This window comes from Esox lucius, chromosome 10 (assembly GCF_011004845.1).
Source record: "Esox lucius isolate fEsoLuc1 chromosome 10, fEsoLuc1.pri, whole genome shotgun sequence".
NCBI classification, from domain to species: Eukaryota; Metazoa; Chordata; class Actinopteri; order Esociformes; family Esocidae; genus Esox; species Esox lucius.
In genome coordinates this window covers 27,897,551-27,914,564 of record NC_047578.1, presented here as the reverse complement: position 1 = coordinate 27,914,564, position 17,014 = coordinate 27,897,551, and the positions used below count along the sequence as shown (strand labels likewise).

At 40.9% G+C, this 17,014-nt stretch overlaps 1 long non-coding RNA gene across 5 annotated transcripts in view; it reads right to left on the bottom strand.

The window, feature by feature from the left end:
• LOC105028278 overlaps positions 1-16,086 on the bottom strand; it is a 29,381-nt gene extending 13,295 nt beyond the window's left edge. For 2 of the 5 annotated variants that reach the window (XR_002196505.2, XR_004576251.1), the window contains exons 1-5: positions 15,608-16,086; positions 14,055-14,183; positions 11,828-11,948; positions 11,236-11,291; positions 2,402-2,476 (exon numbers count right to left, since the gene is read on the bottom strand). This is a non-coding gene — a long non-coding RNA (uncharacterized LOC105028278). Of the gene's footprint in view, positions 1-2,401; positions 2,477-11,235; positions 11,292-11,827; positions 11,949-14,054; positions 14,184-14,452; positions 14,760-15,607 lie in introns of those variants that run through there. The other 3 variants (XR_002196507.2, XR_002196506.2, XR_004576252.1) reach the window with 3 other exon arrangements.
• Between the last annotated feature and the right edge of the window lie 928 nt (positions 16,087-17,014).

Genomic DNA, 17,014 nt, shown 5'->3' with positions numbered 1-17,014 from the left:
CACAAACTATCAATTAAGGTGACGATAACTAACTTTTTCATCAAGTGAAAAGATGACAGAATCGTGGAATCTACCAGAAATAATTAATAAATGTTGTTGCTCTCAATAGATTCGAACTTTGGTCTTCCACATGAGAGGCACTGTCTTTAACCACTATGCCACGGCATTACACGTTTCAGCAGTTGCTAGACGGCAACTGGCCTTTTAACAGCTTATTTGCCAGTAATAGGCTTTCTAGTATCTACTAACTTCCTAGGAATAATCATAAGAATTGAGCAATTGCTAGCGAGACTGAATATGAACTTTTCATTAATTTGAACGTTTGACAGCGGATTTCTACAATATGATGACTTGCTTCATACCCGGTCCTCCAGCTCAGTTCTATGATCAACGTCTATGTACATTCACAGAGAAAACAAGAAACCAGGCAAGCCTATTTCAGCCGGCCCGCAATAGAAAGTATTGCTCATGGCTTCTCTGTCGAGATCCAAACCTGGGTCGCCCACATCAAAGGCTGTGTCGTTAATCACTATACCGCAGAACTGTACATTTGTCAGGTGTCAGTATAGAATATTTCGTTAGACACCATTAACCAGTGTGTTAAATTGAGTAACGTTTCTTATTAAGTTTAGCGCAACCACAAAGAGTATCTATGAACTGTATGACTTTTGTCACTGACCGTTTTAAAAGCTTATTAGCCAGTAATATGTCGCTAGACACCATTAAGCATTGTGTTAAACTGAGTAACATTTCTTATTCCTCCACCACAAATAGCAACTATGAACTGTATGGCTTTTGCCACTGGCTGTTCTAGCAGCTAATTAGCCATTCGTAATTGACATTGACACAATAACTACTGTATCAATATAGGTGACGATAACTGACTTTTTCATCAAGTGAAACAACGAGAGAATCGTGTAGCCAGCGATGTGTTTGTCTATCCTGAAGAAATCCTAAGACATAATTCGAAAATCCACCAGAAATAGTCACAATATAACAGCAAACAGTTTCATTTTAGGCTTCCCATAACGTAGCTATGGAAGACTGTAGCCAGCGAAGTTTGTCTATCCTGAACAAATCACATTTTGCCACTGGCCATTTTATCAGCTAATTAGCCATTTGTGAATGACTTTTTTGTTTAAGTAAAAAAACAAGAGAATCGTGTAGCCAGCAAAATGTCAGTCCTGAACAAATCCTAACATCCACCAGAACTGTTTTATTTTAGGCTTCCTATTACGTAGCTAAATAAAGTTGTAGCTAGCAATGTTTCTGTCTGTCCTGAACCTCAGGCATAATGTGTTTAGACTGTTATGGGAGTCAAACGCAAGACCTGTTGTTCCATAGCTTGCTTCTCTAATTTCTACGCTATTTAACAAGGGGTATTCAGTCAGTCAGTCAGTCAGTCACTCACTCAGTAAGAGACATTCACTCTTCTAGCCCAGCTCCGCTTATGTGGTCCAGGAAACAGATCAAGGCAGGAATTCTAGGTGAAGTGGACCATGCGCTCACACACTCTGAACTCTGAAATATTCCTGCATACATTTAAGGACGCATTCCATGCTCAGATGTTCTTATGCTAAAAAAAAAGGGTTGAGTACCATTTGCATGATAAAACAAAAAATAAATCTTGATATGTCACACCCCTTAGCATTTCATCTTCATCAAGACAATCCATTCACCTGCCAGGTGTGGCATATTAACTAGCTGATAAAGCAGCATGATCATTACACAGGTGCTCTGTGTTGAGGAGAATAAAAGGCTGCACTAAAATGTGGTCTTCACATCTGGGTATTTCTGAGATCAGCCAGCCGGATGAACTGCTGATGAACTGTGAGTTTGCACAACCAAATAAGTTCTGTATAAACTGCTCATAAACAATCTTAGGGGAGCTCAGGGTCCAGAATTGATTGCAGTTCAGCATTGTAACTGACTTTTGTGTCAGTGCTAATCTTCAATTGCCACTGGCATGCTGAAGAAATGTGCCATTCCCTGATGAATCCCTGTTTCAAATGTACCAGGTATTGAAACTCTCAGAATCTTCGAAATTGTTACATGTTGTGGTTATAGAGAGAATTTGCTCATGTTACACCAGAACAGCTTTGGTTATCAGTGCACACTTCCAATGCTGATATTCGACAGTCTGGTCCATATTGCATGGCCTTCAGTTGGAAGCCAAAAGAAGTAAAGGGCAAAGCAGGTACTGATGTACTGCTCTGTGTCAGCAGTCTTGGGCAGCCTCTCTTCCTGGAGAATGGGGTGTTATTCGTACCCCTAGGTGTCCTCACATACAGTGATTTGTGGCCTCAAATAAGGTATATAAATGTGTGTGTGTGTGTGTGTGTGTGAGAGAGAGAGAGAGAAAGAGAGAGAGGAGGGAAGAAAAAGAGGGACAAAGATTTACCGTATTGAAATTCTCCCCATAACTCCTTACTGGGAAGTTTCTAAGGACTGAAGACAGGAATATGCTACAGCAGTCCTGAAATAAAAAAAAAACTTGCCATTATTTTCTATTAGGACATTAATGGATCAACTATGTCCACTGCCCATAACTGATTTTGTCCAATGTACAGTGCATTAGATAATAACCATGTGTAAAACAAATCATGGAAAAATGACTTATAGGTGAAAAAATAACAAGCTTTGTAAACTCATTGAACCAGAAGCATAATAGCCCATGGCCTGATTTCAGGAAACAGAAAGTATTCTCTGTATTATCTGCGTAGATAATGAATGGGAAAACTGAAGAGTAAAAATATTACAATGTTGTTGCGTAATTGAAAGCAACTGAATGGTACATGACACCCAAAGCCACGAAGAGATACTTTAAGACAATAGTGATGAATAATACATAAATAATGATGAACAACACCATCCGACACCGTCAATTAAATATTAGTCTTGCGAATGCAATAATTATGACATCTCGACACAATAGAGTTCAGACAGATGGAGGTTGAGCAAGTGCTTGTTTGTGTGTGTCTCAGTGTCTGCATGCAGTAAGAGACATGGCGACTGTTGCCTGCAGTGAATCTTTGATCCAACACTACCAGAAGAGGTGCCCCCCCATCACTTTCAATTGAAACCATGGCTGGTGATGTCTGACTGAGCACAGCATGCCCTTAAAGGAGGTCAAGGGCCAGGCTAAACAGTCTGGTGTCATGGCAACTTGATGCCACCAACTAGAGGCAGCAAGGGGTTTAGGGGGGTTGGTGGTCAGAGAACTTGTCAAAGTGTCATTATCTGAAACACCTTATTCTGTCTCTGAATTGGCAACAAGGCAGTTAAGCTTCTTAGATTCTTCTTGAAATGTTTTTTGGGGAACTTTTTACACATGTCCCTCATACTACCTAGCAGATACCGTAGCTTAGAGGTTACACTTTATGAGCAGTAATGAAAGGCTGCTTGTATGAAACAGGTAATTGAATCCTGTCCAGTCACTCTGGATTATAGTACCTGCTAATTGACTAAAATGTGTTGTGCCATTGCTGTGAACAAAAAAAATGCAAAAATAAATACAAAGATGGCACCATTGAAAACTGCAGCTTTAGCCTCATTTGTTACATGCAAGGTCTTCACCATATAAAATCTGTGATTTCCATTCAGTGTCATTAGCTTGTCTGACTGTTGAGAAGAGATGTCTCTAAACCTCAAAAATCTACAACCTTCAACATGTGACTGGAGAATAAAAAGGTGTTGACTACATGTAAAAGAGTGAGACACACACACGCATTGGAATATTGCAGAGTGAGTGCATACTTATGCAGCATAGTGGCACTGCCTCTCAATACAATTCTGACTCAGACCTGTCTTCACAGGGTGCTTGTGTTGATGCACTTCACGTATGTCGCATGTGAGTGGGTGTGAGCGAGTGTCTTTCTAAAGCGTATGTGCGTGTCCTTGTGTTTGTTCAATGTGGCAGAGGGTGCAGTGGTAGATCAATAAGAAACAAATGAATTCCGATCAATATGAAGCCAAGCGAGGGAGAGTGAAGGCGAGTGTGGGAGCGAGCAAGAGAAGCGATTAAGAAGTGGGAGTTGGCGGGTGGAAAGGTCTGGATGGAGGACTGCATGTTAGAGTTAGCGCCCTGGCTAACCATACACTGGGGAGAAACCAGTCATCCCAACAGTCTGACCGTAGTGCTTAAACTGAACAGGCTGGAGGTCAGTGACGGTGAAGAAAGAGGGTCAAAAAGGGCGGAGAGAAGAGAGCAGAGAGATACCGGAGACTAATTCAACCTTCCCGCATTCATATCGACATTCTGTTAAAGTGGTGACTCAGACTTCAGATCGCAGGGAGCAAGAGAAAACACTGGGAATAGGAGATGCATCTGCACCTCTTCCTTGTAGTTTCAGTCCTACGGTCATAAAAATGCTACTCTTCGCTACTCTGCGCACTGATCGAGCACCAGTTGGCATGCTGGTGCAGAGATTGGTTTTATCCAAAATTGCACCCTACTCCCTGCATAGTACACTGCTTTTGACAATTGCCTTATCATTCTTTCACAAAATCTGCCATTATGTGTGGTTGTATGTTTGTAGGTGGTCGGGTCACCTCCTTGACATCTGAAACCCTGTCTGTGACATCTGGCTTTGTCTGTAAAAGGGAGACACGCAACAGCAGAGGGTCAAGTGAACTGTGATCCCTCAACCTGTCACCCTAGTGCTTATTGAAGCATTTTCTTTTTTTCAAATCAAATGATCATACACCAGTGGTGGCCCATCCATTAGGGTATTAAGGGCGGGACCCCAATTGTGATTTTAAAAAATACATTAAAAATCCTAGTTTTTCGATAAATAATTTCCTATACAAACACCCAGGGCTCTGATTGCATATCAATTGCTTGTTTATTGGAGGATAGGCACCAACAACATGCTTGGAATTTCATCGTGACATTTATAACAGAGTGTTAATGGAACAATTGAAATTATCAGGTCTCTACATATTTTTGAAACTAGTTGTCAATAGCAGGTACTGCCTAGATGGCCCCAAAGAGTGAACAATATAGTCACTCAGTCACTGTCATCATGGCAATGCCACAGGGCTAGAAAAAGAGAGACTAGACCAGATAAGCAGTACATCTGCATCAAACAAGCTACAGTATAAAATGAATGAGGACAAGATCAAAGCAATATACTCATAACCTGGAAAAATATATTTGTTCTGGAATGGAAGATAAATCATGGCTGTGTCTCTGCACTTCCAGGAACCCTTTGCAAAACCTAGCTAACTATTAGTAAAGCAGTAAGCCAAAGCTAATATAGGATACAACTAGACTTGGCTGGTAGATAATGTTGAAGCGAATCAAATTCAACATTTGTACTCCCAGTTAGGGAACAAGAAAACGTGGTAGAGAACCTAGGACTGTTATTTGGGACTGGAATTTGGACAATGCAATCAATGAAAACCACTTATAAATGTATTTTTGACATAACGCAAAGCAATAACTCAATTGGTTATAGTTTTAAGAAATGTTCTGTATCTTGCAGTATATTTTGATGAGCTATAGGCTTTTGTTCCAATACAGTCATAATGCTAGAAATATACTCCTATATTTCAAATGTTACCCTGTCTTAAGCAACAGCCTTTGTAAATATTTCAGACCCAAAAACTATTTCTTTGAAATGTTTCCAATTAATTGAAAATCAAAAACATGAATAACTAATTTCAATACGACCTTTTGGAATGGCACTAAATTGAGATATTTAAGGTAGTTGCTAGATGGAAGTCACTTCTGAGTAAAAGGCATAGAATATGCTGTCTGGAGTTTCGAAAATGACACTTAAAGTAAAGCATGAGGAAAAAGATTCCCAGGTCCAAAGTGAAACATTCAGGTCTCAGTGCACTACTTCTGTTAAAAACAAGGTACAGCTCATCTCCTGGTAATAGAATCCCTTGAAAACAAGGTACAGCTCATCTACTGGCTAATAGAATTGCTAAAGTGAAAAATGGTGGTAGGAGCATCATGTAATGGGGATGCTTCTCAGCAACAGGAACTGGGAGACAGGTCAGGATTGAGGGAAGCATGAACAGAGCAAAGTACACAGAGGCCTGTGGAGAAAAACAAAAGATTATGTTGCTTTGGGTCTAGTCCCATCCAATCTGACAGAGTTTCAAGGAACCTACCTAAGGAAGAATGGTTATGCATTGCACACCTGAAGACTCTAAGTACTGAAAAAGGGTTTGTAAATATTTTTGTTCAGGAGATATTAAAGTTTTTGTTTTGGCACTTCCCGTACTACACAGCCAATCAGGATCTGTCATAATCAAATACTTATTTATTTACTCTAATACTTTTTTATTTATCTCTACATATCATTAAATTCCTTTTCAGACTGGCATTCACTTTCTATCGTCGCTATATTTATCAAGAGATCTTTGCAGATGTCGTTGTGCATCTCAAAAGCAGAAAAGCAGTATTACCTAGCCGTCTACATCGTCCCGCTGCTTGGTTGCGAGATCAAAGCATCGAGGGACATTTCGGCATGTAGACTTGATGAGACTTCTTTGATGTGAAAGACATGGCTGAAAACCAACCCTTGGCTGCCAAGTGCTATTGATGCTTCTTTGCATCTTGCAATCTCTCCATCCAGCTCAAGGTTCTGCAGCACTTGAGACAAGTTTTAATTAGAAAGGCCCCTCCACGCAAGTCGAACCAACCATTTCTATTGAAGCACCTGTGTAGAAATGTAGCGTGTAGTAGTGCAGGCTGCGCAAGGCTGAACGATCAGGTACACTAGTGTCCATTTTTATTAGCCGCTTCAAAAAGACACATCCTAGACAATAATGATGAATGGGACTCACGTGGGCCCAGATGAAAATAAGGAATGGACAATCCTGTTCGACTTGTACAAGTAATCATTTGGTGTGGTGTTTGCCAAAAGGTATATTAGCAGGGTTTTACAATAATGATGGCCCGATGGCCCTGGGCCAGTAAAAAGTCAAGTCGGACTAATGAAAAAAATGAAGAATATATTAATGGCATTATACACTCGACATCCTCCAGTTGTTTCGTAATCTAGCACATGCACAAATAAACTGCCTTGCAGCTCTTTGCACCTGCTATTGTCCAGTCAAGTGTTGAGCAGTGATGTGACGCGTGGCTGTCTCGTATTGTTCTTCAATAAAACATTGCAAATCACTCAAGTAAAGAAGGCAACCCTGAAAGCGAACGTGTTTAGCTCAGTGCAAAAAATTGTTTACCTGACTGGTCTGCATGACAGCCAAGCGGGCGGCTGGGAATCCATCTTCTGGGCCCTTGATTGTACTGGTCAGGAATTATAACAACCGCATACCTAGTAACTAATATGGACCGACCGTTTGCCTTGTACCCAGGGATGAATGAGCTAGTGTTTTGTTTAAAAGTGAAATGTTTTGTTGACTGTTATCTTTTTATTAATTTTTATAATTAGAAATTTCTGTTTTATATATCCAGAATGCACTTCATAAAGAATTAAACATGTTAAGTAACAAAAGTATCTGGTTATATGTTTTAATGCTGATAAATTAGGGGACAGTAAAAACAATTTTGGGGCCAATAAGTTTCAAACCCACTGGCATAGCATTATTTTTTTCATGTTGAGCCGTGATTAGTGTCACCTAGAGTATACTTTATCCAACATTTTGTTGCATACAAACTTGTCAGTGTTTTGCATACCTCTCATGGGAACACCCAATTGTCTCACAATTTCAATGTAGCAATTTCAGTGTAACTTTCTTACCTGAATCATGTAGTTAAGTGCTTGAAAATTACTCAGTTCAGGTATGCTAGCTTTGGAATCCATCTAATAAATGCAACAGCTGGGGGATGGCAGAAGAGGTTTGAGAACCACTTCCCTATGATACCAATCTTAAGAGCAGGGGTGTTAAAACCAGTGTCATGGCCACCTCTTATATAGCCCTTAAACCAACATGGATATGCAATCAAACCCTGCTTCCAATTGACGTAATTAATTTCCTCTCCTCCCCGTACCTATTCCCCAGGTCATTGCTGTAAATGAGAATGTGTTCTCAGTCAACTTACCTGGGAAAATAATGATAAATAAACAAAATAAATAAAACTCCAAGTTGACTCCCAGATATGACAGTATATCTCCACCGGATAAGGCGTGGAGCTGAGTGACAGGAGGGTGCTGGAAAAGCTTCACATTTACTGAAGCATTTACACATTTACTTTACACATTTTAAGTAGATGGCTCCTAAATTGCACCATATATAATGCACTGCTTTTGACCAGGGTCCATTAGCCCACCAAATAGGGATTAGGGTGCAATTTGGGATACAGACAATGACACAAAACTATCTCAAGCAAACAGCTGAGTAGACCTTCAACCCTCATGGCCTCATTCCACTTCCTCGAACCTACTCTGTCATTTCCACCTTTGGCAACCAATTTCTCGCTATAAGAGTGGTGAAAGGGAGACTGTTGCATGTGCATGTGACATGGAAACGGACTTGGACACAGAGATACAGTGACTTGCCTTAGGCAGCATTGATATAGAACTTTCCTAAGATCTGTCAGTCTGTCCAGACACATAAGAGGCCGTATAATGCAGATGGTCTTTCACTCTTTCCTTTCTCTCACTCTCTCCTGCACTCTTCTTCAATCTCTTATTTCCCATTCTCTTTTCTCTCTCCTTCCTTCTTTTCCTTTCTCCCATTCTCTCTGCCCCCTTCTCTCATCCTCACTCCCTCTCTGTCTGTCACCCCCTAGCTGTGTTCTAATCCTTATCACACTGTCTTGCTGTGTATATCATGCACTGTGGCATGTGAAACCCAGGGGCCTGGCGAGCTGATGTCCCTGTCCTAAAACCAGGTCAGGGGGTCAGTGGAATGGCAGGTTGCCATCTATGATATGAACAGCCGCTTAGAATATTTTTGCTTCCCATCTCCCTTAACTGTCTGACACTATGTGTGTGTGTGTGTTTGTGAGCGTGTGCGCATGAGTGTGTGTGAAACGTTCAGGAGGCATAATGTATGTCAAATCCCCTATCTGCCAGAACAAACATGGTGAGTGTTACCTGAGCTACGCTTGATGAATAAGGACTTGGTATTGGGGGGCGGGGGGGGGGGCTACAGGAAGTGAACAAATCATGGCTCTGTATTATAAAGTCAGATATCCAGCAGACAGCTCGTACCTAAAGCTCTATGCAGTCCATTTGGAAACATTCCTTATAAATCATACATGACCAGAACCACACCATACAGACACTTGACAGACATCATCCACACTGCATTAATAACAAGCAGGCACACACACACATTAGCACCTCAGGTACTGAACTACATGAACCAGAGAAAGACAGTAAAGAGACAAAGAGAGATGGGGTGAAAGATATATGAATTCAGAGAGCTAGAGAAAGACATTGAGAGGGAGAAAGAGAAGACAAGGAGAGAAAAGAGAAACAAAAAGAAAGCGGAAGAGAGACAAGGAGAAAGGTGAAAAGAGAGAAAAATATAGACAAAGAATGTCAGAGATGGAGAAAGAGTGATAGTGATAGAGGGAGCGAGTAAGTGAGAAGGGCATGAAGATGAAAAGGTGAATGTGAGTAGAGCGTTATGGAGGCACTACAGGATGACATTATTCCAGTCATCACTCACACACAAAGTACAGATGAAATGAAACTTACTCTTTCAACTGCTAGTCAGACACTTTAACTTCTGTCTGCCTAGCATAAGGAAGGGCAAAATAGAGCAGAGCAAGACAAAGAAGTACCAGTGAGCAAGATGTTGCTAGACATCGAAAGACTACCCGTTAAAGAGTAAGCGATAGAGTGAGGGCCCGCATTAGTGGGGAAACAGAGTGAGAGGAAGAGCAAGAGAGAGAGCAGGCGGGAGGGTGCATACTAAAATAAGAGGCATGCTCTTGTCATTGCGCAGGACTGAGGAATTCACTCACTGTCGACCAGGACACATTCCTCTGGTCCTCAGACAATTAACTCACACACTGCCGCTGTGTTGGGTTGGACAGGGTTATACTGGCTCCATCGCTTGTACATGTAGCTAATTTGCTTTATATTAGGAAACAAAAACGATATATTTCAATTTGTTGTCTGTTTTTTTGAAGAGCTGCTTGAGTTTTATGGATGGAAACAGAGTGAGGATGCTCCAAAGACAAACCATTCATTTATCAGTACCATACCATGCACAGCACTCTCGTCACTTAATACTGTGCACACACACACAACCAGCACATACAGGAAATCCTCTAATCAACACATTCCTGACTGATGAATGCCTGAACTAACAAAGTTCCAAATCACAGTTGAACATTTGAATATTGCTTTGTTTACCATGATTCTACCAGGTAAGTTTGACTGGAAAAACATTCTCATTTTCAGCAATGACCTGGGAGCATTTAGGGTTAACTGCTGCGCTTAGGGACGATTTTTCAATTGCTGATGTAAGAAAGGCTTTAATAAACTATTTCCACTTCTCGAATAATGTGCCTAGTCACTCGTAAATGCAGAAGAGAGCCAATACAAATTTCCAAAACAAAAAACACGAAATAAGAGTTGAGCAAGTCAGGCCCAACCATGTGAACCACTGAACTGAGAAAGCCATGGTGCGTGTGTGTTTGTGTGTGTTCATGTGCCACTGGAAAAACACTGTGACAATATCTGGATATGAAGGGCTCTATTGTGTAGCTGGGGCAGAATGTGGCTGTTATTCTCCTGGTGGGGATGGTGGGGGTGGGGGGGGGGCTGACATCAACACAAAGACAAAAATGTAATGTGAAGCTTCTCAAAGCCACAAGCCCTTCTCTATACCCCTTGTTTGGCTGCTGCCTGGTTCCCTAGCTATTCCCTACTCACAATACTGCAGCGCCGGGAAGTGACCGACCAGCAACCTCACTGCTAATTCAGTGAGAGACACAGTATGTCAAAGCCCAAACAGGCAAAATCCCATTGTACAAACCTCAACATTGACATGACATGGTTATCACTGTAGAACATTATCGTTAGGTTGCTTTTAGCTTCCGTGGGAGCATAACCTTAAAGTGAATTATTACAGGATGACTCAGGGAGTTGAAATTCAATTGTTCTTGTGCTAAATCAATGGGCCAATCAGTTTGGAGCAAAATGGCCGACCATGTGATATTCCTCACTGAAGGGAAAAGCCAACTCAATAGGACACTGATTTTTATAAAGATTCAGATAACTTCACTGAAAGTGAATTGATATACTTTGGATGGTTTGTAGAACATATTTCAATTTTCACTCAAAACTATCTCCATACCTTTTAGATGTTGGATTGTTTGGAATCAAAGTGGCCAGGTTGGTTGTAGGTCAGGTCTGAAAAAGAGAAACAAACATCCCAAAAATACTAAGTCAGTGTTGTTTTGAAAACTGCAATATTTGTCTTTGCTGGCCCATTGACTGTCTGTTTCACCAGATATATAAATGTATGCATGTCCAGTTAGGTCTAACAGCCTTTGGGAGATACTATGCAGGCATACATACTATTCTTACTCTGTAAACATTCACATTGGGAGTTTTTCCTAATCTATACGTAGGTTATCATGCTAGGTCATCAAACTTAAACAGATTTCAATGGACAGAAATTAGCATTTTTAAAATAAAGTCTATCTCATAGACTCAACCCTGTCCACACAAACGTGCATAGCTACCATTGGAAATCCTGAGGTTCACATGTAAGCAGTTTATGTATGCTACTGTGGTTGAACATAATATATTATGAATGAGCAGCACACGTAAATATGTAAAATATTGATAGAAATGACAAAAGGCATTATCCTAAATATAAACCAGCTAATTAGGTAAGGTTGTTGCTATTTAAAGAGAGGGTTTGATTTATTTTTTTTTGTCACCTGGGTTGGTCCAGCAGTATAATCCACTGCCTGCATTGCACATGTACTGCTGTAGCGTGGGTTAGAGTCCAACCTACTGCATTTTCAGTCAAAACTCTCTCCTCTATCTTTCACCATTTTCCTGTCAAATAAAGCAAACAAAAGTACTTGAAAACACGCACATACCTACATACATATTTGTTATACATACATACATATTCATTGGTGAAAAATATGGACACCGATTTAAAAAGATAATGTATTTACAAATAATGTATATTAATATGTAATTTTTTTTATAGTTCAAGTTTATGCTACCAAAGCTATGATTTGTTGCCATAGATTTTAACCCTTTTTTTAATTACCAACATTTCAGAAGATTCTGTTAACTTGATGGTATGGGTAGTTTTACAACCGACAGACTCACAGTGGGAGAAAAAGAAACCATGGGATACTTAAACTGTGGTATACACAGCCAGAGTCCCAAATGGTCCCCTATTTAGTACACTACTTTTGACCAGTGTTGTATTGGTTGTATTTCTATAGCATGATAGGAATATCACAGGAGCTGCTTTAGAGGTATCAGTGTTCATAATTCTACTTGAATTAGAACTACATTAGTTCAAATTCTCCATAAGCATAATGTGATGTCGACTGTATGATTTAAATATTTCCACATGGGCTAGAGATAGATTAGATTGGGCATACATTTAACTATGACAAGAAAGTATTCTGTAAATATAGACAATTGTGTCGTATTTTAATGGGACGTAATCCTCCTTTTGTGGAATGGTATTCCTATAATTCACAACCTGTCTCTTTCATTAATTAAAAATATGCGACAGGGGCAGACATAGTTATTTCACTACCAACGATCATGAGCCTGCACCCCCAATTCACTGGCACTGTTACATAAAGCTTACATAACACCCCCGGCCGGTCTGAGTAATATTTCATAACACCAGAGTCTCTATTCAGTACATCAGTATTAGCGTAGAAATAAAAATCCTGCTCCTGCAGGACTGAAATCGAAGAGGAGGTTAGGGAGCATTCGGAGTGATTGACTGTATGGAATAAAAAGGGCGTAATGCAGGCCGAGCATGGGTATCCCCCCTCCCCCCGAACTCCCACCTCTTCTGTTGTCGCTGCAAACCCAGACATTTGCCTCACGCAAACGCTGACATCAAAGAGTCCCCCCCAACCCCTTCTTTGAAAGGCGCAGGGAGGTCACGTTGGGGTCAAGGCTGGGACGACACCAAACAAAAGGATGTCCCATGCAGACTATTGCAATGCTGTCTGCAGAGAAAATGTCAAGTCATTCATTGCGGAATAAATCAAATTATAACATGTGAATTCATCCCGTAACTACACTCAAAACAGGGATAAGAAATAGGCCACATGCCATTGTATTAAAACTGGTACCTCTACTAAATTTATCTATTATCACACTTTCATAAAATCTCTTTAAAATTTAAGAAAAAATTCAAACAACCAATATAAAAAGAAAGCACATATTACTTGCAACTATAATGAGTATGATCTGTAATGCGTGAATGTGATTCAAGCACTTGAAAAATTCAGTGTACAGTATATATTCTCATTTCCTGTAATGCTTTGTAGGAAAACAATTACTGAGAGATTTATTTTATTTATTTTTCGACCGGATACACCTCAGTTTGCATGGAAATACCACTAAGAATACACAGTGAACATTAATGAAAACAAAATCCTTAGGCCACTCAGACCAAGGCATGGCACAGCACACACGAGGTGCACAGGTGTCCTTGACGCATAGCGGCTGAACAATATTTAACAAAGGAATCTGAACTGGGGTAATCCAACGATCTAGGCTGCTCTGAAACATTGATGACTTCACGGATTCGATTCTGGCCCACTACTATTCAACCACACCCTCTTCTCCTACCTTTCCTTTAGAAAAAAAAAAGGACAAAGGAGTACCGAATAACAAAGCCAAGATAAATTTCAAAAGAAACGTTCAAACTGCTGTAATAGGATTACTCCACATGGAGCTTGTGACACTGTGTGGGACTGTGCAGTGTTGTTCGAAAACGGGGTCTATCTAAGATTGCTGGTAGTCCAGCATTTGGCACTTGGAATCACACACACACATACTTTTGCAAAGATACGCATACACAAACCACAACTGAAGATACCGCTGAATAATCTCAGCCATAGATACACCATGCACAAACATGTGATAGAGAGAAAGGAGGAAGATAGTTGGTACCTTTATAAATCTGCCACAGAGCAGGGAGGCAGATAACACATGAAGGGAGGGAATAGAGAAAGGAACAGGAAGAGATATCGGAGGCTGATACTGGAGTAGACAGAGAGGCGGTACATACCAGTACCGGACCTGGAAAACATGAAGCACAAGGACTGCAATACGTACAATACTGGACCTACAATACATTATCTACTAGACCTAAAATGCAAATGGAAGGTTAAGTATCTAGGAAACACAGGTTTGAGACTTTTCTAACTCACCGCCATTACCAAAATCACATTACTTTACATATAATAAAATTAAATGGCATATATTATATATATTTTAATATAAAACAGCATAGAATCCTAACACAGGGTGCTTGAATTGGTATGGCGCTATGTCGAATTTGTACGTACTGAGCTTTCTCTCGTTGACAATGACTACCAGCCAAGTGATCCCCCAAAATGGAGGAAACGGTACTGAATAAACTTTCTTCTTGCTTTCTTTTTAAACAGGGTCTTTTCACTTTACTGTTTCTAAAACCAGCAGTCCAATCTATTGATGATAACAGATGATCTCTTGATTGGTCAGTATTGTCTTTCGGTACAGGCAGGCGTACTGATCAATGGGTACCCGGATGAACGTATTGAAGATGGGATGGAAATGAGAGGAGAAGATGGGAGGAGCGAATCATGGAAAGAGAGAAAGGGGCTACCCTTCTAGCTCTCATCCTAAATCCCAACCCCATTGGCCCACATTGTAAAACTCAAAGTATCCAGCTTGTGTCTCGTCAGCCAGACAACTGATGCCCTTCATGTCTATCAGTATATTTTTTAAAAGCGCAATATCATTTTGATATGCACATCGATACATAACGTGAAATGTGATCGACCCAGCCCTGCGCATGCGCAGGAAGTCACACAGCAGTGACCCAACAGCACCCCTCACTCCAACCCCCTCCAACACTCCCTCACTCTCCTCAGTCTGGGCCCCGGCACTAGATGCTCTGAATGCTGCCCACTCCAAATTCCCCATCTAAATATGACCAAGGGTAGTCCTACAGGGAGAGGCTCGGAGGGCAGCATATGAGATAGCCCACATTGCAGGACAGCAGGAGAAGAGTAAGAGAGAGAAAGAGGGCGTGGGGGAAGAGAGAGGAATACATGGATGGGGGCATTAGGATCTTAGGGAACAGATCTATCAAACAAAAAGAAAAGAGTAAAAAAATGGAGCAGGCGAGAGGACGGCAGAAAGAAGAATATTAAAGAAAAGAAGAAAGTGATAATGTATGAGTGAATGAAGGGATGATATATACACACACACACACAGCGGCAACAGGGAGAATGAAGGAATGATAAAAAATTAGGAAAAGTCAGAAGGCAAAATAAAAGCCAATAGAAACAACCAGCCAAGGTTTAACAGATAAGTCCTGTTCCTTATTTTCTCTCCCCCCACCCCCATTTCCCGCGATTTTGGAGAGTCCCTCTTTCCTTCTCTCACCCCTACGCGTCCCCCAATCTACTCTCTTCCCCTCAAATTTCTCTTGCTTGTGCCGGTACTCTCTCTCCTACCTCTCTCAGTCTCCAACAGAGCACGCTCTCCATTTTCTCACTTTTTTTTCCTCTCCTCTGATGTCCCCTTCAACTGTCCATTCCGCAAATGTTCTCTTCTTTTCATGGTCCCCTCTTCAGAATCGGCATGTGGAGAAATGGGCCGAATTGAAAATGTTAGTTTTATGTTGTTGTTTTTTTTAATAAAAGAACAAAAAACTAGGGAGGTGTAAATACACAAATCGATTGCTAGCGTGCGGTCGGGTGCAGGGGCAATCCAGGGCCTGTGTTTTCAGGGGCTTGCTCTCTATGCAGAGAAGGGGTTTAGCAGACTAAAAAAAACAGAAGCAAGCAAAGCAAATTAAAATGATCAAAATTACAACAACAAAAAAAGCAGAGCCCTGCTTTCGATGCGGTCTGAGACGAAAGTGGATAGGAGTCGCGCGACGGAAGGAGTCAGCCCGGGTGTGAGTGTGTGTGCATGTGTGTGCTTGCATGTATAGAGGTGGGAGGGAAGAGAAGGGAAAGCTGGGCTAGAGCGAGACTGGGCTTCATGGAGAGATATCCAGGAGGGAGGGATAGAGGAGGAGGAGTGTGTCGGCATAGAGACAGAGAAGGGGAGGGACTGCTGGAATACATTTTTCCCCTCACTCTCCCGGTGTTCGATTTTTGTTCCTTTACCCCCCTCATTCCTGGGTCAATACCATTTTTCGAGAAGAAAGAGAGTGAAAGAACTACTTCCTTTGCTCTACGTCCCGCCCTTTATTTGTATGCCTTTTCTCGTTCCTTCTTTTCTGCTCGGTCTCCCTTTTATTCAGACCATTTTCTACACTTGCACTTGAACTCAAAATCCAGTCTGCCATTCTATTGCACGTGATTGCTCTCTGCCTGTCTCTCTCCTAGACAGAGGATTGAAATAGTGCTAGCAGGCTGAAAACGAAAGAGTGAGGGAAAAGGAGAGGGCGAGAGGGACAAAAAAGGGGAGAGATGTAGAGGGGGGAGGGGAAGAGGCTTAGAAGGGCTGATTTAGAGCTGAGGTTGGCTCTGTGTGTGTGTTTTAAAATTCAAAGTTTTACAACTTAACACTTCGGGTCATAAAATGTGATATGTTTGATCCACTAATAAGCTTTAGGCAAACAACAAATTAAGAAGAAACATGCTGTTATTAACGAGAAAATCAATAACACAACAGCACAATCATGGACATCTATTCAAAGGTTTCTGTAACAGTATCTACAGTGACAATAGTTCTGTCTTTCTCTTTACAGTTAACATATTATTGCTGTCTGAGAAAAACGTCCCATTTCCAAAACAAAAACACTACATATTCTCATGCGATTTTGATTGGATTGTCTTGGTTGTAGAGCCGTTCAAATATCAGACTAAATCTAGGGTAGTATACATTGTCAGTATGTGGAAAAAATATAT